The sequence below is a fragment of the Cetorhinus maximus genome, chromosome 23 (genome assembly GCF_964194155.1).
Source record: "Cetorhinus maximus chromosome 23, sCetMax3.hap1.1, whole genome shotgun sequence".
NCBI lineage: Eukaryota > Metazoa > Chordata > Chondrichthyes > Lamniformes > Cetorhinidae > Cetorhinus > Cetorhinus maximus.
The window spans coordinates 63,982,011-64,003,597 of NC_135901.1; the positions used below are offsets into that span (position 1 = coordinate 63,982,011).

At 43.1% G+C, this 21,587-nt stretch overlaps 1 protein-coding gene and 2 non-coding genes across 3 annotated transcripts in view; 1 reads left to right on the plus strand and 2 right to left on the minus strand.

Moving 5' to 3' along the window:
• The window catches only part of LOC144697683 (uncharacterized), a 672,764-nt gene that overhangs the window by 334,821 nt on the left and 316,356 nt on the right, over positions 1–21,587 (plus strand). The window lies entirely within an intron of this gene.
• Positions 9,393–9,466, minus strand: trnat-ugu (transfer RNA threonine (anticodon UGU)). The gene has a single exon. It is a non-coding gene; the product is annotated as a tRNA-Thr (tRNA).
• Positions 15,197–15,270, minus strand: trnan-guu (transfer RNA asparagine (anticodon GUU)). Its single transcript has one exon. It is a non-coding gene; the product is annotated as a tRNA-Asn (tRNA).

The window sequence follows — 21,587 nt, forward strand, 5'->3', positions numbered from 1 at the left end:
AAATGTCTGTTAATGCCCATTAAAAGATAAAGCACAGCAGAGCAACAGGGTGTTAGTTTGTGACAAACTTATTGAAACAGATTCATTACCAAGAATTTGCCAACAGGTCCATTATTGCAGGATGCAAATGGTAGGAGATGGACCTTGTCATTCTTAATTTGCAATGCCTATGTTCGCAGAATCTCACCCTCATACAGACTCACTCATTAAGTAGTCAGATCTCACTGAACTATGACACAAGCTGTGTGTATCTATGTTACACTTATATGGAATCACTGAGTGAGTGGTCAGATCTCATTGAACTATTACACAATCATATTCCAATGACTCACACAGATTGTATCTTGCAGACCATATCACTCTCGATGTATCAGACCCTTTCCACAAGATTGACTATGTTGTTGTCCACACCACAAGATCACAGCGCTACAAACACCTGGAACTTCCTGTTAGAATGTAAAACTGGGAGAACAATGGAATGTTGCTCTGTTACAAACATATTGATAGAGATTGACTGTCAGAATGAACCAATAATTTCTACCACATTATAGATTTGGTTTGGGGCTGAAGGAGGCCATTTGGCCCATCGTGTCTGCACTGGCTATCTGAATGAGCAACTCAACCAGTCCTCTTCTTCTGCCTGTTCCCCATAAACCTGTATATTCTTCCTTTTCAGATAACAGCCTAATTCCTGCTTGAATGCTTCAGTTGGACCTGCCTCCACCACACTCCCACACAAAGCATTCCAGACCCGAAACTGATACTGCGTGAAAGGATTTTTCTCATATCATTGTTGATTCTTTTACTGATCACTTTAAAACTATGCCCACCTGTTCTCAATCCTTTGATGAGTGGGAACAGTTTCTCCTTATCTACTCTGTGCAGCCCCCACTTGATTTTGAATAACTCTGCCAAATATCCTCTCAGCCTTCTTTTCTCTAATGAAAACAGTCTAATTTCTCCAACTTATCTTCTTATGAGCTGTCCTTCCTCCCTGGAATCAAGCTTGTGAATCTTTTCTGCACCCTCTCCAATGCCTTCACAGCCTTCCTGAAGTGTGGTGCCCAGAAATGGATGCAATAAACCACCTGAGGCGAAGCGATTGACTTATACATGACCTCCTTGCTCTTCTACTCTATGCCCCTGTTAATAAAACCTAGGATACTGTATATTTTATTAGTCACTCTCTCAATCACTCTCCTGCCGCATTCAATGACTTATGGACATATACACCTAGGTCCCTTTCTCCTGCAACCCCTTTTGTATCTTCTGCAAACTTTTTGAAATTTTTCCCTTTACATCAAGATTTAGGTCATTAATATATATCAGGAAAAGCCCGAGTCCCAACACTGACCCCTGGGGAACACCATTACAAACCTTCCACCAGCCTGAGAAACATCCATTAACCACTACTTTCTGTTTCCATCCGCTGAGCCAATTCGGTATCCATGTGGCTTCTGTCCTATTTATTCCATGAGCTAAAACTTTGCTTAAAAGTCTGTTGTGCAGCCCTGTACCAAATGCCTTTTGAAAGCCCATGTATACCACATCAAGAGCATTGGCCTCATCAACCCTCTCTGTTACCTCTTCAAAAAACTCCAGGAAGTTAAAACAAAAACAGAATTACCTGTAAAAAACTCAGCAGATCTGGCAGCATCAGCGGGGAAGAAAATAGTTGACGTTTCGAGTCCTCATGACCCTTCAGCAGAACTGAGTAAAGTTAACAGAGGGGTAAAATATGAGCTGGTTTAAGGGCCCAAACACTCCTTTCAAGTGAAGCAGCATTTCACTTGCATTTCCCCTAACTTAGTCTACTGCATTCGTTGCTCCCAATGCGGTCTCCTCTACATTGGAGAGACCAAACGCAAACTGGGCGACCGCTTTGCAGAACACCTGCGGTCTGTCCGCAAGAAAGATCCAAACCTCCCTGTCGCTTGCCATTTTAACACTCCACCCTGCTCTCTTGCCCACATGTCTGTCCTTGGCTTGCTGCATTGTTCCAGTGAAGCCCAACGCAAACTGGAGGAACAGCACCTCATCTTCCGACTAGGCACTTTACAGCCTTCCGGGCTGAATATTGAATTCAACAACTTTAGATCTTAAACTCCCTCCCCCTTCCCCACCCCCTTTCCGTTTCTTCCCCCTCCCTTTTGTTTGTTCCAATAATTTATATAAATTTTTCTTTTCCCACCTGTTTCAATTATTTTTAAATCTATAACTGTAATGCCCTGTCAGTCTTTCCACCCCATCCCCACTAGAGCTGTACCTTGAGTGTCCTGCCATCCATTCTTAATTAGCACATTTTCTTAGATAATATCACCACCTTCAACACCTCTTTATTTCTTTTATCTGTGACATTTTTTGATTATCTGCTCCTATCACTGCTTGCTTGTCCCTACAACCACCCCACCCCCAACTTCTCTCCCCCCCCACCCCGACACCCCCACCCACCGCCCCTCCCCCCCCCCCCAACCCTTCCTTAAACCAGCTTATATTCTTATATTTCATCCCTCTCCTAACTTTACTCAGTTCTGCTGAAGGGTCATGAGTACTCAAAACGTCAACTCGTTTCTTCTCCGCCGATGCTGTCAGACCTGCTGAGTTTTTCCAGGTAATTCTGTTTTTGTTTTGGATTTCCAGCATCCACAGTAGTTTTTTTGTTTTGATCCAGGAAGTTAAACATGATTTTCTCTTAAGAAGTCCATGTTGTTTTTCCTTTATTGACGTGCATTTGTCCATGTGACTGTTAACTTCGTCCAAATTATAGTTTCTAGAAGTTTCTCACCACTGAAGTTAAAGTAATTGGCTTGCAGTTGCTGGGCTTATCCTTACACCTATTCTGGAACAAGGGTGTAACTTTTGCAATTTTCGAGCCCTTTGGCACCTGAGACTAAGGCACAATCAAACATTATGTCCAGCACCTCTGTAAGTTTCATTCTTATTTCTCCCAGGATCCTTGGGTGCATCTCCTTTGGCTCAGGTGATTTCACAACTTTAAAGCAAAAGCAAAATACTGCGGATGTTGGAATTCTGAAACAAAAGCAGAAAATGCTGGAAAAACTCAGTAGGTCTAACAGCATCTGTGGAGGGAGAACAAAACAGTAAGTCATACGGACTCGAAACATTAATTGTTTATTTTTTCATTCCACAGAAGCTGTAAGACAGGCTGAGTTTTTCCAGAATGTTCTGTTTTTGTTTCACAACTTTAAGTGTTGATAACCTATCTAATATTCCTCGAATTCAATTTTAAACATTTCTGAATCTGAATCACCTCCTCATTCACCATGGTCTGGGTAGCATTTTCTTCCTTTGTAAAGGCAGTTGCAAAGTATTCATTTAGACTCTCGGCTATGCCATTTGCCCCCATGTGTAAATCCTCCTAAGTCCCCTATCATCTCTAGTCCGAATGGCAGGAGTTGGAACTTGATCTTTCTTATTTTCTATCCCTATGCGAACAGAACCTTCCCCTTGCTTTCCCAGTTTCAGGCAAAGATTAACTGAGACGCGGTCTCTAATGGCGGTCTGATTACCCACAATCCCGTGCGCCTCAGAAACCGCTCTATCTGCCGCGGGTTGTCCGGGTGGATGGCGCATGCTCGGAGTCTCCTGCCCTCTTTGCTTGAGGTTGGTGCCGGAGAGAAGCCGGAAGCGGCGGATTGTGAGATTGGAGAATGTTCATTGGTTCCCATCAACATGTTCACACTGACGAGAGACCATTCAACTGCTCCAACTGTGGAAAGGGATTCACTCAGTTATCCCATCTGCAGACACACTAGTGAGTTCACACTGATGAGGCCTTTTAAATGCCCGGACTGCGGGAAGTGCTAGAAATGTTCCAGGCAACTGATGCCTTATTAACATGTTCAGACTGACGAAAGTTGAGGTGCTCTCATAATGGGCCTAGGTTCAGTCAATCGTCTGCCCTCACTGTACACCAGTGAATTTACACTGGGGAGATGCTGTTCTCACGTTCCGAGTGTGGCAAGTCATTTGCAGAAATAACAACCAGTTCACAAGTATAAAGACAAAATACTGCAGATGCTGGAAATCTGAAATAAAACAAAGTGTAGAAAGTCTCAGCAGGTCTGGCAGCATCTGTGAACAGAAGAACAAAGTTTACTTCTTGAGTCCACATAGACTCTTCTTCAGAAGAGTCACATGGACTCGAAACATTAACTCAAGTTGACAAGTAACTACAGTGATTGCATTTTGCTGTTAATCACATTTGGGACTGAACCATGTGCTATGGGGTCTGTTTCTGCTGATGTTAATAAACTCCAACCCAGTTATAGGGGTTAAAATTCTGGATAAAATTCAAATAAACTAACTTTGTGGCAAACACACAGTGTGTTGAGTCTTTTTCATTTCTCTACAGAAGTTAGTTCCTTTTGAAGTGCTCTCTCTCTCCCCTGCCTGTTCTGTTCTCACCTCCAACAGCAAGTGTGAGGAGCTCATGTAGCTTATTTGTCACTAAGATTGAGTCAATCCGATCAGTTGCCTCTGCTGCTTCCCTCCCTCCCACTAGTTCACCGGGTCAACTGTCTCTAAAGATTCCCCATGTCCGAGCTCTGAACTCTGATCTTTCTCCAGTTTCCTATTTCCCTTCATTGCCTTTCAGTGTTCATCTTGTCCCTGAGACTCGCCTTCTGCTCCAGTGACCCTATTCCCACTGAACTGCTGACCATTCAACTTCTCCATGTTGGCTGATATTGTTCATGATTTTTTCCCTCTCTTCTGGTACTGTCCCTCTCACCTTTAAATCCACCGTCATCATCCATCCTAAAAAAAGAATCTATCCTTGGCCCCTCCTATTTCTCATCTACATGCTGCCACTGGGTGACATCATCCAAAAGCACCGTGTTAGTTTTCACATGGACACTGACAACACCCAGCTCTACCTCACCACCATCCCTCTCCATTCCTCCACTGTTACTAAATTATCAAACTGCTTATCCAACATTCCGTACAGGATGAGCAGAAATTTGCCCCTTTTAAGAATTGGGAAGATCAAAGCCATTGTTTTCAGTCACCAGTAGAAATTCCGTTCCCTAACTCTCGAGTCCATCCCTATGAGGTAACATTGGGATATGTTGTCCTATGTTTGTCAAGCCAGGTATCTTTGTTCCTAAGCGAGAGAGAGCGGGGGAGGGAGAGCCATTCCTACAATATTTAATACACTTCTGAAGATTTTATAAGGTTATTAGACAGTGGTTTCTTAGAGATCTCACCACCTTGAGAAGGGAATATCCTTATTGATTTCTCACAACTGATTTCTGACTAACCTCAAGATTTCTAAGCTACGAGCATGTTTTCCTAATTTCTTTATGACAAACCATGGATAACATACTAAAGCTACTAGAATGATCAGAATCAGCAACACAAACCCTTGAGCTGCCACCAAGAGTAAATGTGAAAACTTTATCCACTAAATGTGATAACTATCGACTGAGATTCATCCTCCCCACCTGCAGATCATCTCACACAATTTTAAATTATTGACATGTGGTAAATACATCTGGTTCAAACAGAAGTTCATGCACGGACTTTAAAGATTCTCTAGCTCACTATTCACCTTCATCCACCTTGTGGATATTTTCTAAATCTAGATTCTGTTTCCCTCTTCACTTTAATTTTACTCCCTCTGATAGGTACTGTTGTGTTTAATTCTATCCTGATAGTTTGAAAGCCAGTTTCTCTATGGAGTGTGTCAATGTCTTGATGATTTAAAATGTTTCATTCAATTTTCCATAATAATCACTTCATGTTGTTCTGTTGTCAAGTAGCTGAGTATGTCTGGAACCTGTTCTTCAGTGCAGGGTCACATGCATTTCCACATGGAGACCTGGGAGGGATGGATCCGGCGGCTGGGTTAGATAGAGAATGTGGGGATGGCAGATTCAGCAGCGGAATTCAAAAGGGAATTGGACCAAATACTGCAACATGTCCAGGGAAAAGGTAGGGGAGAGGGGCCAGGTGAGTTAATTCCAGAAGAGTAAGAGGCCTCCCTTTTCAGACGCAGATGAAGAGTTTTTTTTTTGTTTTTTCAGAGGGTCGTTAGTCTGAGGAATTTTCTCCAGAAAGCAGTGGATGCTGGGTCATTGAATTTATTCAAGGCTGATTTAGACAGATTTCTGGTAGAGAAGGGAGTCAAGGGTTATGGGGGGCGGTGAGGGTGGGGGTGGGGACGGACAGACAGACAGGAAAGTTGAGTTGAGACCACAACCAGATCAACCTTGATCTTATCGAATGGTTGAGCAGGGTCAAAGGACTGAATGGCCTCTGTTCCTCTGACCCGGCTGAATGGTCTCTATATGTTGTTTTTGGCTCTGATTTTATGGTACAGTGAGTGGCTCGAAAGACAAAATGGTCTATTCCTTTTGCTATTTGTTATGTTCCAATTCAGTACCGTTACCAATCAATGCAATGGTTACTATCATATTGCCAGCAGTAGCATATGCAAGTGGTCTCAGGCTCAGGATTTAAACACTAGTTCCTATTAAGTCATGGATTTTAATCCCACCATTGCCAAAGTTTCAGTTGGTTTGTCTTGCAGACGTTTCATCAAATCCCTTAGAATAGGCTCGGGGCATTTGACGTATGATGTAGTTCGTCTTGGTAGGTAGAACAAGGGACGCTGTCGTAATTGCAGGGTGACTGGGAATAGGTGGGTCTGAATTCCCTCATTCTCTGCTGAAACCATTCCATGATTTTACATGAACAACAATGACGCTAGTATAAGGCCTGCAGCCGTGACTGAGTGGTTAAAGGGATGGGGTTAAAATCCATTGGGGTCTCCCCACGTGGGTTAGAGTCCTGCTGACTGTACTTCTCGCTGTTCCTTCGTCTTGCTGCCTCCAGAATGAACTATTGGTTAAATGGAATCAGCACCTTCCAAACACTCCCGTGTGGTTATCCTGCTTCACTTCTGTGTTGCTTCATTTCTGTTGATCCATAAGCATTCACGGAATTTGCAGCCAGAAATGATACAAAACTGAACTAATTTGTGCCATACTTGCGTTCTGAGAGTTTTTCTCTCCTTAGAGATAAAACCTTGCCCACTATTACTCACGCTGCAAGTGTCTGTGTGTCTCAATGTGGTTCAGTTCCCCGAAGGGTGAACACATTTTTTACCATAGCAAACCTTATTCACTTTCGTTATTTATCTTCATGGTAAATGGCACAGAGAATAACGACAGGTTGAAAAGTTGCAAGAGGAGGTTGACCCTTTGTGTTTATATGAGTGGAAACTGCTTATTGACTCAGTGCCTGTATGTTACACAGCGGAGGATGATTGAAATTTTCACTGAGCAACATTTTAACAGACAATGGATTCATTCGTTGTGATGGTGTGTTCCAGTTCTATATATGCAATATGACAGTCAATTTCTATTCGTTACTTTGAACCCGATCTTTCTAATAGGTTGTATGTTATGCACATGTTTCTTTCAGTTTCTCGCGTTATTTGAAATGAATATTCATAAATCTATTTAGTCATAGATTCATAGAGGTCTACAGCACAGAAACAGGCCCTTCAGCCCATCGAATCTGCGCCGTCAAACAAGTACCTAACTGTTCTAATCCCATTTTCCAGCACTAAGCCCATAGCCTTCTATGCCATGGCATTGCAAGTGCACATTCAAATACTTTTTGAATGTTATAAGGGTTTCTGCCTCTACCACCCTTTCAGGCAGTGAGTTCCAGATTTCCACTAACCTCTGGGTGAAATAATTCTTCCTCACATCCCCTCTAAACCTCCTTCCCCTTATCTTAAATATATGCTCCATGGTTATTGATCGCTCCACCAAGGGGGAATGTTCCTTCCTGTCTACTCCATCTATGCCCCTCATAATTTTATACACCTCAGCCATGTCCCCGCTCAATCTCCTCTGCTCCAAGGAAAATAACCCCAGCCTATCTAATCTCTCCTCATAACTAAAACTCTCCAGCCCAGGCAACATATTGGTAAATCTCCTCTGCACTCTCTCCAGTGCAATCACACCCTTCCTATGATGTGGATTCCAGAACTGCACGCAATATTTGGAGACACGCAATACTTGTGTGATAACTTACCGAATAACAGCAGGGCTGGCAAAGTTTGGACAATATTTCCTTGTAGCCAAAGGACACAAAGCAGAATTATGTCGTTAATATGAGTAGAAGCAGGAAGAGAGGGAGTCTACTTGACCCTAGCTTTTCTTAAACCATTAAACCTTCAGTTGGAAGCTAACACTCTAGTGGTTCAGCCTCGGTGCTTTCACCGCCTGGGTTCAATTCTGTCTTGATGTTGTGCAAAATGTCATAACTAGCAACCAATTTATGGTTTGATAAAGTGTCAAATTAGACTCGAAACCTTCACTCTGTTTCTCCCTTCACATTTGCTGTCAGACCTGCTGAGAACTTCCAATACTTTCTGTTTTTATTATAACATGAATTACTATCTTTATTATACATATGATCACAAGAAATAGGAGCAGGAGTAGATCACACGGCTCATCGAGCTTGTCACATCATTCAATTCGATCATGGCTGATCTTTGGCTTCAACTCCATTATCCTGCCCGTTCCCCATATCCCTTAGTCCCCCGAGAGACCAAACATCTATCCATCCCGGCCTTAAATGTATTCCATGATGGAACATCCACAACCCTCTGGGTAGAGAATTCAAAGATTCACAACCCTTTGGTTGAAGTAATTTCTCCTCATCTCAGCCCGAAATTATCGACCCTTTATCCTGAGATTGAGCCATAGTGTTTTCGACTCTCTGACCAGCGGAAACAATCCCTGTGTCTACCCTATCAAGCCCTCTCAGAATTTTACAGGTTTCAATCAGATTGGCTTTCATTCTTCTAAACTCCAGAGAATAAAAGTCTTAGGACAACCAGCACATTCCAGAGACCAATTTAGTGAACCTCCCCTGCACCGTCCCCAATGCAAGTCTATTATTTTATAAATGTGGAGATGAAAACAGCACACGGGATTCCAGATGCCGTCTCACCAAAACCCTGTGGCAAGACTTCTTTATTCTTGCTCTCCAATCCCCTTGCAAAAAAGGTCAACATGCTGATCCTGCATGCTAACTTTCCACATTGTACAAGCACAGCCAAGTTTCTTTGAACATCAGCACTTACAAATTTCTCACATTTTAAAAGCATTGTGTTATTCTCATTTTTAATAACCAAGTGAACATAATCGCACCTGCCTACATTATAATCCATCTGCCATCTTGTTGCCATTCGGACTCGAAACGTTAACGATATTCCTCTCCGCAGATGCTGTCGGACCTGCTGAGTTTTTCCAGGTATTTTTTTTTTGTATTGGATTTCCAGCTTTAATCTTTTTACAGTGCTCTGCTCAAAGTTTACCTTGTTAACAAACTTCATAAACACTAATCGCAGGCCCCAGTGAGAATTGAACTCACGACCCCTGGTTTACAAGACCAGTGCTCTAAACCACTGAGCTATGGAGCCACCTGTTCTATCCTAATCACAGTAAGTCCCCTAGTGGAACGAGGAACAGGACAACGTTCCGCATGGATAATATTTGATAGACCTGGAAATGCCTGAAAGGGAGAACAGGAAGTTAAGGATGCGACATGAAAGCGGCAGAATTTGACGTGTGTCAGTTGCTTTCAGTGATGAAAGTCTGCCGTGGTAACGTGAGAGATTTTACTGCCGACTGTTTACACTGACACAAATATCACTCCTGACCAATCAATCAGAACTGCTCTTTGAAAGCAGCGCGCCAGGCCGAATGGCCTCTTTCTTTTTTATGTAACTGTATACAATTTTATGTCTCTCAGCATAATTTCCCAGTCACTCCGACATTTTATTACACGCTTGGGGGAATGTACTTTTTTACATCCTCGCTTTTGAAGTGAAGACACTGAGCAAACTCCAAGTTTTTCTTAAATTCCTGAGCAGGATTTGGAACCAGACTAGTTGAACGACACTATATTGGTGCCAATCCTTCACTGCAGCTACCCCTTAAAAACACCTCTGGTGAAAGTGTCTGAAAAATGGCAAATGTGGCCCAGATAAAGCACGTTGCAAGAGTTATAGACAGCTTTCCTCGTGATTTAGAGGTGAGGATTCGGCCCTTTCACCGCCGTGGCCCGGACTCGATTCCCGGCCAGGCAATGAAGGTTTATTGATCTGGTCCAAACTGTTAAAACAGGCCTGATTTACTTATTGATTGAAAACCAAAACGCACAACAGCTCCGCCCGAATCAGTGGAGTGAGAGTTGAAGTTTTACATCAGAGCTGCAAATGTCACACGTGGAACAGCTTCGAGAAGAAATACAGTTCCTAATGTCCGAGGGGTATCAGTTTGGACTGTTTGTATTTACAAATTCATTCTCTCGATGTGTCCATTGCCTTAACCACTCGACCACAAGGACTCGGTGTCTGTTTAAATGTTGCTCAGTGAAAATTTCAATCGCCCTCCGCTTTGTAACATTCGGACACTTAGTAACTGAACAGTCTCCACTCAGAAATACAGAAAGAAAATTCCTCCTGAACCTTTTAAACCTGTTTTTCTTTTCTCTGTACGATTTTAATATGAAGCCACACAAGTAAGGTGAATAAAGTGGGGATTGCTAAAAATGAGGAACTGAACCACATTGACACACACAGCGGGACACTCACAGACATATACATCGACAGTGACAGAGGGCTAAGGAGAGACAAACACCCAGAAAGATAGGATGTCACCAAACTCGCTCAGTTTTGCTCCATTTCCGTCTGCAGATTTCGCAAATCCTTGCAGATGAATGGAAATAAGAAAGCGCGGAAGTTTTTGTTTGATTCTATTTACCCGATAACTAATTCTGTTGGTCAACATCGGGAATAATGAGAACCGCAGTCAACAAACCAACATTGGGGAAACCCCGATGGATGTCAGAAACCATCGCCCTCAACACTCGTCCGCGACTAACAGCACTTCCTTCGGTAAAACATGTTCATATCAAATCAGAGCATTCAGGAGATGGCGTATTGGCATTGTCACTGGGCTAGAAACCCAGAGATAAAAGCAAAATACTGTGGATGCGGGAAATCTGAAGGTAAAACAGAAAATGCTGGAAAAATTCAGCATGTCTGGCAATATTTCTGGAGAGAGAAACAGAGTTAATATTTCAGTTCCGTGTGACTCTTCTTTGGAGTTCTTTGAAAGCAGCACACAGGGCCGAATGGTCTCTTTCTTTGCTGTAACTTTCTGTAATTTGATATTTCCCAGGATCACTTCTTTCACACTCATTCTGCCATTTTATAATCCACTTTTGCGAGTGGGTTCAAAGCTCAACTACGTGCACAAGACTGGAAGGAGCCTGCGACTGTGTATAATCGGCACTCTGCACATTCCTGTCATCAGTGTCTGGGAGAATCAGGAAGATGAGATCCCAGATTATCTTTACCATGTCAGCTGCAAACCCCTTCTTTCTAAAATCCTTGGGTCCCACATTCTCTGTCCCTGATTTCCAGGGAAAGCTTGGGTTCATGAACTAACTGTGTCTGCATCAAGCAGCTAATTTACCTGATAGCTGGACGGGCAGAGGCGAGGCAGGGACAGAAGCAGAAACAGATGTGACATGAAAGTGTTTAGAAGTGTGTCAGTTACTTTCAGTGATGAATGTCTGCCGTGTGTTCCCTTGTCAGTTTCACAACAGCCGCAGTGATCAGGTTGGTGGGTTTAGGAAATTGACAGTTACACATGAGCAGCTTGTGGGGATATTTCACCTCACTGTCAATTTCATGTTCCAGCTCACAGAAACCGTTGTTGTTATTGACTGAAGAATTCATTCCATTTAAAATGGAAACATGGATAAAAGCAGCGTCAATAAATCAAACTGAAACAAATTTGCCAGTTTCCCTGGTGGTCTAGTGGTCAGGTTTCGGCGGTTTCACCGCCACGGTCTGGGTTCAATTCCCGGTCAGGGAATGCAGTTTTATTGATCTTGTGAAATTGTCAAAATGAGTATTAATTACTTATTTATTGAAAACATTTAGCAGCTCCACCAGAATCAGTTGAAGTTTCGCCTCAGAGCTGGAAATATCACACTTAGAACAGGCCGGGGACAAAGACAAGCGGAGAGAAAGAAGGACAAGAGAAGGGATGTTTGCAAAGCACTGGCCATAGGGATGGTGGTGCCGGGCAAAATATGGGTGGGAGAAGTGAAAATTCTGGTGCCTACTGTTTGCATTGACAAAAATATCACTCCTGATGGATCAACCAATCCCAAGACTAATTGAAAGACACATTAATGGTGCCAATCCTTCACTGGAGCTCACCGCGACCAAAGAGCACTGTTACCATCAGCCTGTTATGTAACTTCTTGCAGTATATCTGCTGAACAATATAAGCTTATCACAGCTCTGTTTTCTTTACATTGAAATCCAGTGCGAAAATACGAGAAATTTGAAAGCTGAACAACCTAGACAAGACTTGAAGGAGTGTGTGACTGTGGATAATCGGCACTGTGCACATTCCTGTAATCAGTACCTGGGAGAATCAGGAAGATCTTGGTGTCTCTTTAGCCTGTTATCTGTAAACCGATCACATTGTGTGTTACGTTTGCACTAACTGACTGTGTGAGGTCAATCAGCTCCTGGAAGGGCGAAGTGAGCTGGAGGCGAGTCAGAAAGAGATGTGACATGGAAGTACTTTGAATCAGTGGTGAAAATCCGTCGTGTGCCAGTTTCAAAGGAACAGAGGTTGGTGGTTATTTGTTTGAAAGAAGTTGCACTCAACGTGCGGCGAGCTCACGACCTGAGATTAAGAGCCTTTGATCTACCAGTTGAACTAGCCGGGCAGACATAACATATGTATCCCATATCCCCACATACATGGAAACAACTGTTGCTTTCCACCTGGAGCCTCAGCTTGTTCTGAATTTCATAGTGGAGAAGGTAATCGAACTACACAAGCCCCAAGGTTGCAATACATTGCTCTCAATCATCAATAACATCATTCACATCTTCCACTTCTTAGCTGCACCTCCTTCCAAACATTGCAAACTCCTCTTGCATCTTTCATCCTGATATTTTTCCCTGAAACGTTTTCATCTGAAGCTGCACAACTAATGTGAATACAGTTTGTGATCGTAAAAATTTGTTCACTCCCTTGGGGAACTGAACGACATTGACACACACAAAGGAACACAGACAGGGATAAACACCGAGACTGACAGAGGGCAAGGGATTGTCTCTCAGGAGAGACAAACTCCCAGAAAGCAAGCATGCTCCATTTCCACTGCAGGTTTCATGAATGAACAGAAATAGGAAAACGCCCGCTTGTTTTGATGGATTTTATTCAATGTAACCGATAATTAACTCTGTAGACACAGAATAAAACCTGGAATAATGAGAAGCAGGAAACTCCAATGGATCTGGACCTTTTCTCCGCAGCCATTAATATTTTTATTGTCTCTCCTCAGTATTACTGTTAAAGTGAAACACCGCACACACACGCTTTAATTGTGAGCTGGCACCTTTTCGACCAGCAGGGGAATTTTAGCAGGAGTGGGATTAGAAACCACACCTCAGTTAAGAATGAGACCTTAAACCATTAACAACCACGACAGCTGCGCTCCCAAGCTCACGATGCTACTCCACATCACCTTGACTAGATCTGGACTCAATCGCCTGACCACTCGGCCACGATGACTGGACCTATGGATTGGTTAGTATTGTTGGTGTAAAATTACAGATGGCTACAGCAGAGGAGGAGGAAATTCGGCCCAGTCTGTCCATGCCAGTTTATGGACGAGGAATTTAGCCAACTCCACATTTTCCCCACAGCCATTTATATTTTTATTGTGTCTCCTCGTTCTTCCTGTTAAAGTGAAACACCGCACACACCTGCTTTAACTGCGAGCTGGCACCTTTTCGACCAATAGGACCATTTAGCAGCATTGGGGTTAGAAACCACGCCTCAATAAAGAGTGAAACCTTAAACCAGCACCTACAACAACTCATCTGAATTACCGAGCTCAGGCTGCAACTGCCCATTGCTTTGTCTGATATTGCTCCTGAAACAGAACAGAATCAAAGCAGCAACAATACGTCATAAGGCCCCACAAGCCTCCTCCGTCACTTAATAAGATCATGGCGGATCCCCAACCTCAACACCAATTTCTCACCCGATCCCGATCCCCCTTCATTCCCTTAGAGCCCAAAAATCAGGAGAATCTTTGGATGTTTTTTCTTCCATTGATCCGAGAGTTCTGTGGACACCTGTTTGAAATCAGCAACAATAAGAAGCACAGTTGGTAATATTGGAAATTTCCTCGGGAAACCTCAGTGGATTTTAAAAACATCGTTTTCACCACTCGGCCACGATGATTGACCAAGGATCCAATGCTTTTCACTCAATCATCAATAACACCATTCACAGCTTCCTCTTCTCAGCTGCACCTCCTTCCAAACATTGGGATCCATTTTCTTCAGGATTTGTTTCTGGATTTAATATTTACCTGCTTTGTGACCTCGTTTTGAAATCAGATTCACTTCAATATCCAACGGAAATTGAATTGCAGACCTGACGGACAATCAGTGGAAAACAAGTCACTCAGTAACACCACTCCCATGGTGCTCATTTTCAGATTCACAACAGTCAGCTTTTCAATAAAATGAAGGAATTTGAAAGTGAAAAGATTTAGAAAGTTGGTGTGACTTTTATTTGTGACTCACTCACTCGGGTATTCTGTAAATGCTGCTTCGAGGTTTTGTGACCGGGAAATAATGTACCTGAGTTTTCCTGAGCCTGTGCTCGGTGTATTGGGAAGTTTGGCCCGGGTTGGAGTATCTTCTGTCCCAGGGATGGGCAGTAACCCGCTGATTGAAGCTGCAGTCACCGCTTTCTGCTGGCAGCGGGTGATTGGAGAGTGCGGGGCCGGAATATTGCTGCTTTCCTGCTTTTCCCTGTCTCACTCACTGCGGAGCTGAGCAAGAAAGAACAATTGATGGGTTTGTTTGAATCCAATAACTTCATAAATTTCCAGTGTGTTGGATATCAGTGCATGGTAGGTCTAAATGTTTTCTCATTATATTTGAAATGAATATTCGAAAAAAATTCCGCTTACCTGGGAGCTCACTGGATAATAGTGGAGCCGGCAACATTTCCGGGGTCTTGACATTCAGCTCAAGTAGCCAATGACAACCGGGAACTGAGTGACAATGAATGCTGAAAAAAAGTGGGAGCTTCGTCCTTGAGTGGTTTCGAACCACCAACCTTTCGGTCAACAGCCGAACGCGCTGACCAATTGCGCCACAGAGACCGATGCAACCTCTAAACAGGGTGTCATCGAGTTAAAGTTTCAGATTGCTGCTACAGGAATGACAATTGTTCTCTATCAGTTTTACTCTTCCAAAGTAAAGGTTGGGACATTCATTGTGGATACATGGAAACAGGCTGATCCCACCCACATGCAGACACATCCCTGTCACCGGGAACCAGCTCTCCTACAACCGGTGCCGTCTCCCTTCGAGTCTTTTGGTGCCTTGTCTGTTACCAAGTATTCTGATTGTCCCAAAGCCGATATTAGGTTTGAATTCCTGATGTGCAGTAACGAGAATCCTTTCAATGTCTCAGATCAGTTAATTTCACTGATAACATTAGAGTCAATGTTCCAGCGTCTTAAAGAAGGGAAAGGTGCCTTGACTGTCTCTGGTCAGTCGGGCAGTTCACCCTTCATTCTCCTCTGATTCCGGTTCCCAAAGAATTTCTAAAGATTCACAAAGCTGGAGACTGGGTTTTCTGTTTTGGTTCCTTCTCCATTTTCCCACCTGCCAACTGACAATATTTTCCAAAATCTCATCTCAATACCTCAATGCAAAGCGCATCATGTCCAGGGATGAGGAAATTCAGTTTTGTGGAGAGATTATAGAGACCGGGATTGTTCTCTTTAGAGCAAAGAAGTTTAAGTGGGGATTTCATGGAGCTGTTCAAAATGATGTGGGTGGGGGCAGTGGGGACGGGCGGCTTGATGGTGCAGATAGGGAGAAACTGTTTCCAATGACGGGGGTCAGTAACCAGAGGACTGGGATTTAAAGATAGTTAAGGAAAGACAGACTTGCATTTATACAGCGCTTTTCCTGACCAGCGGATGTCTGAAACCATTTTGAAGCCAATTAAGCACTTTTTGAAATTAAAACAGAAAATACTGGAGAAACTCAGCAGGTTTTGCTTTACACAGACGCTGTCAGACCTGCTGAGTTCTACCTGCATTTAATGTTTTTATTTCAGATTTCCAGTATTTTGGTTTTATTGAAGTACTTTCTGAAGGAGAGTCATTGTTTTCATGCAGGGAGCACGGCAGCCAATCGCTGCTCAACAAACACCCAAAGCCAGGGACTTGACAATGCACAGATCTTATAATCTTGGTTGAAGGATAGACAATGACCAGGACACATGACCACATCCTGCTGTCTTCAACAAACTTCAATCTGCAAGTTTTGATGATGGTTCTGGCCAATTTCGAACGAGGCAACTATTCACATATGAGGTAAACATGATAACCACTGCCCTGCAGAAACAGGGGACAGGAGAAAAGCTCAATGGGCCTCATTAAAATGTTAAGCGGTGACGTCATGCAGCAACACTTTGAGTCTTTATTTTGAAGAAATGGAATTCAGCTGTTCTCTTTGGGAATGCTGGATACAGACTGATCCAATAATGTCATCATCAAAAGGCACAGCTCTACAAGAGGCCCATAGTATCGATGTCAGTTTTCCACAAAGAGCTTTCGAGTTAATCTCAATTTCTTCGTCTCTTTCCATAACTCTGAATTTTTTCTCCCTTTCAAGTCAATGTCCATTTCCCTTTTGAAAACTCTGAGTTAAGAGAAACAATATTGAAAGAGGCGCAGGAGCTGCTGCCGTGTCCATGCTCAGTGTGTGAAAATTAACAAAGATTCCCTGTCTCATTGAGATGAAGGGTTGGATTCTGAATTCTTTTACAATTATTCAAATTTTAAAAATAGTTGATTTCAAATCGAATTTTCAGAAAACAAATGGCAATTCTGACCAATCATCTCCTCATTTTTCTCAGTCGATACCTTTTCCCAACATTTCATTGGGCAAACACGCACAGTCACCACAGGAAAAAAAACACATCATTTGAAAAAGTGAAACACTGAAATAATGAAGTTAATAGTGGAGATGATATCTGTATGTTACAAAGTGCAGGATGATCTGATTAACTGGCGGAGCTGGTTCGAGTTTCCCAATGACCTATTCTTGCTCCTTTGCTGCTGTTCTATTTCGATGATAATACCAGTAAAGGGAGTTAGGAGCAGCTGAGGGAAATGTGGTAGTGTAGCCGAGCGGTCTAAGGCGCTGGATTAAGGCTCCAGTCTCTACAGAGGCGTGGGTTCGTATCCCAAGCGTTCACGTGATCTACCTTTTGGGATCTGCAGCAGCCCCTTTCAAACCAACAGATCGACAGATACCAGCTCACACTAGCGGAGTGTGCGGTGTTTTATTTTGATAGGAAGAACGAGGAGAGGCAATATAATTATCAGTTGCTGTGGGAAAAAGGCAGGGTGTGGAATTACAGTGGTTGAATCGCTCTTCCAGAGAGTCGGCATTTAAACGACATGCTGAATGACCGTCTGATGTAGCCGTCTATGATTTTATACAAACATCATTAATGCAAATCTGGGGCTTGGATTTGTGACTGAGTGATTAAGCTGACGGGTTTTGAATGCATAGGGATCTCCACATGAAGGCTGGAATCCTGCTAATTACGCTTCTTATCATTCCTGAATTTTACAGTGTACCTGCACAATTAATTGTCTGAATAAGTTGCATAAGAACCATCTAAAACCTCCAGCGTTCTCTAATTTCTATTTGTCTGCAAGCATTCACAAAAGTTGCAGCGAGAAATGAAACACAAACGGAACCAGGTTGGTGTCAGGCTTGATTTCTGGGTGTTTGTCTCTCCTTCGAGACAATCCCATGCCCTTTGTCAGTCTCGGTCTAGATGTCTGTGTTTCTTCCTCTGTGCGTGTCAATGTGGTTCCGTTCCCAAAGGGCATGAACATATTTTTACCATCACAAACTTTATTCACATTCGTTTCAAATTTCACAGAGAAAAATATCAGGATGGAAGATGCGGGAGGAGTTTGCAATGTTTGGAATGAAGTGCAGCTAAAAAGTGGAAGATTCATGGAGAATCTTTCTTCTCACTTAACACGAGATATGGAACCAGATCTGGGAGGTATTTGTGTCAGTGTAAACAGTAAAACCTCCCTTATTTCCCCTATATTTTGCCTTGCACAAACATCTCTCTGGTTAGGGCTTTGCCACCTATCACAGCCCTTCTCTCATTCCCTATCTTCACCTCTATATTTGTTCTCGACCTGTTGCACGGGTGACATTTCCAGCTCTGAGGGAGATCTCCAGCTCTCACTCCACTGATTCTGACAGAGATGAGCGTCTTCTGTTTTTCATCAAGAAACAACTCAGACACATTTTAACAGTTTGCACGAGGTCAGTAAATCTCCATTCCCTGACCAGGAATCCAACCTGGACCACAGCAGTGAAAGCTCTGAATCATGACCACTAGACCACCAAGAAAGCTGCTCACAAGCCTCACCACGTGGCTTATCTATGCTACCTGTGCCTTTATTTTTGTTTCAGACTTCTTTCAGCAGAGACACGTTTCATAAGAACATAAGAACATTAGAAATAGGAGCAGTAGTCGGCCATTCGGCCCCTCAAGCCTGCCCCGCTATTCAATAAGATCATGGCTAATCTGCCCTTGGCCTCAACTCCTCTTTCGTCCCAGCTCCTGATAGCCCTCAATCTCCGAGATTTCAAAAATCTATCTACCTCCTCTTTAAATACTCTCAGTGAGCTATTCCAAAATTCCAATCAGAATTCCAAACATTCTCTACCCTCTGGGAGAAGAAATTCCTTCGCATCTCAGTTTTAAATGAGGTCCCCCTGATTCTATAACTATGTCCCCTAGTTGGAGGTTCCCCCATTAGTGGAAACATCTTCTCAACATCTATCCTGTCAACTTCCTCAGAATCTTGCACGTTTCAATAAGATCACCCCTCAGTATGCTAAACTCTAATGAATAAAGTCTTCACCTGGTTCACAGTTCTTGATAAGTCAACCCCTTCATCCCAGTAATCAGCCTCAAGAATCTCTTTTGAACTGCCTGCAATGCCAATATATGCTTCTTTAAATATGGGGGCCAAAACTGTACACAGGACTCCAGGTGCGGCCTCACCAACACCCTGTACAGCTGTAACAAGTCTTCCCGATTTTTAAACTCCAACCACGAGAAAAACAGGCCAAAATTCCATTTGCCTTCTTAATGACTTGCTGCACCTGCATGCCAAGTTTTTGTGTTTCATGCATAGGAAAACCCAGATCCCTCTGTGCTGCACTTTTTGGAGTCTCCCTCCATTTTAATAATATTCTGTCTTTTGATTCTTCCTACCAAAGCGTATGATCTCAAACTTTCCTACATTAAACTCCACCTGCCAAATTTTGCCCACTCACTCAACCTATCTATACCCCCTTGAAGATTCTTCAAGTCCTCATCACAACCTGACCTCCCACCTATTTTTGTATCGCCAGAAAATTTGGATACATTACACTCTGCCCCCTCCTTCATGTCATTAGTGTAGATAGTAAATAATTGAGTCCCTGGGGCTGATCCTTGTAGCACTCCACTAGTTTCGTCTTTCCAATCTGAAAATTCCCGGCCCTCCGCCTTCTGTGTGTTAAATTGGGCTCTTTACATTGCAGGGTTTGTGTAGGGTAATAGGGATCACGGTCTCTCACACACGGAAAGTTTCCCCGCTACATTGCAGGGTCTGTGTAGGATAGTAGGGTTCACGGTCTCTCACACACGGAAAGTTTCCCCGCTACATTGCAGGGTTTGTGTAGGGTAATAGGGATCACGGTCTCTCACACACGGAAAGTTTCCCAGCTCGAAAAGGGGTAGAAGCATTAACAGAATTAAATGTGAGGAAAAGTTGCATCGTTCCCGTTTGTTGTTAAATAGTAACTGGATGCATCATCTCTAAACCATGTGACATTTATACTTCTCCAGGTTTCGAATGATATTCTGAAAAATGCATGGCTTGGAAGAAAGAGAGAAAGATTGGGACGGATTTGCTGTAAGGCCGTTCGCACATGTGTGAGGTGTTGAATGAGCTGCTGATGTGCTGTGTCATCTGATGATTCTAATGTTAGATCAATTTCTCTGCCGCATTGCTAAGGTTTTCAGCCGAATTGTACTTCCACAAAACAAGGTTCTGAAGTGCAATAAGATAGCACAGTTTGACATTTTAGGTCCTTCTGCAAGGAGCTGCGTGTTGTTTTTGTAGTCTAGTGGTTATCACATTTGCTTTACACGCCGAAAATTTCCTGAATCGAAACTCATTGAAGAACAGTGGAACTGGCAACATTTGTGGAAAATGTTCTTACCGCCATTGACAACCCGGATCTGTGAGACACTGAATGTTGATGGGGGAAAAACTTTAACAGCTTCGCCTCTGAACCACCAAACTTTACAGTTAACAGCCGAACGCGCTGACCAATTGTGCTACAGAGACTGATGCAACTTTCTGTGTTCTTTGTACAGATACAGCCAAGTCTCTTTGAACATCAGCACAACTTTCTCACCTCTTCAAACATGTTCTGCTTTGTTGTTTTTTTTAAACTATTTTTACGACCAAGTGAGTAACTTCAGACTTTGCTGCATTTTTCCCCGTCTGTCATCTTGTTAGCCAATCACCTCTTATATATTATAAAAACAGAAAATGCTGGCTAAACTCAGTAGGTCTGACATAATCTGTGGAGAGGGAAACCGAGTTAACGTTTCGGGTCCGTATGACTCTCCTTCAGACCTGAAAAGAAATAGAAAGTGATGGAATTTATGCTATCCAAGCGGGGCGGGGAGGGGGGCGGTGTGGGGTGGGTAGAGCAGGCGAGATTGGATAGAAGGTCGGTGATAGGTGGGGGCTGAGGAGAGATTGACAAAGGTGTCAAGGACACAACACAAAGGGAGTGTTAATGGTAGTGGTCAGGGCTGAAGAAGGTGCTGATAGTGGCATAAAAATAAGAAATCAGAATGTGTGAATAGAAGAACAAGGGTCAGCACTTTGTGAAAGAGCAACATGGAACAAGTAACAGATGGCTCTATTTTGGGCTGGGGTAGGGGGAGGTGCGGTGGTTGGGGAAAAAGGATAGAAAAGGGGATAAAAGGGGGGATAAAATAATGAATAAATTAATAAAAATAAGTAAATAAAAATAAAAATACATTTTTATAGCGAGATTTTAAAAAGGGTGAAATTAGAGGAGAGAGTTCACGGTCTGAAGCTTTTGAACTCAATATTCAGTCCGGAAGGCTGTAAAGTGCCTAATCGGAAGATGTGGTGTTGTTCCTCCAGTTTGCGTTGAGCTTCAGTGGAACATTGCAGCAGGCCAAGGACGGACATGTGGGCTTGAGAGCAGGGTGGGGTGTTGAAATGGTAAACGACAGGAAGGTCTGGGTCATACTTGCAGACAGACCGAAGGTGTTCCACAAAGTGGTCACCCAGTCTGCGTTCGGTCTCTCCAATGTAGAGGAGAC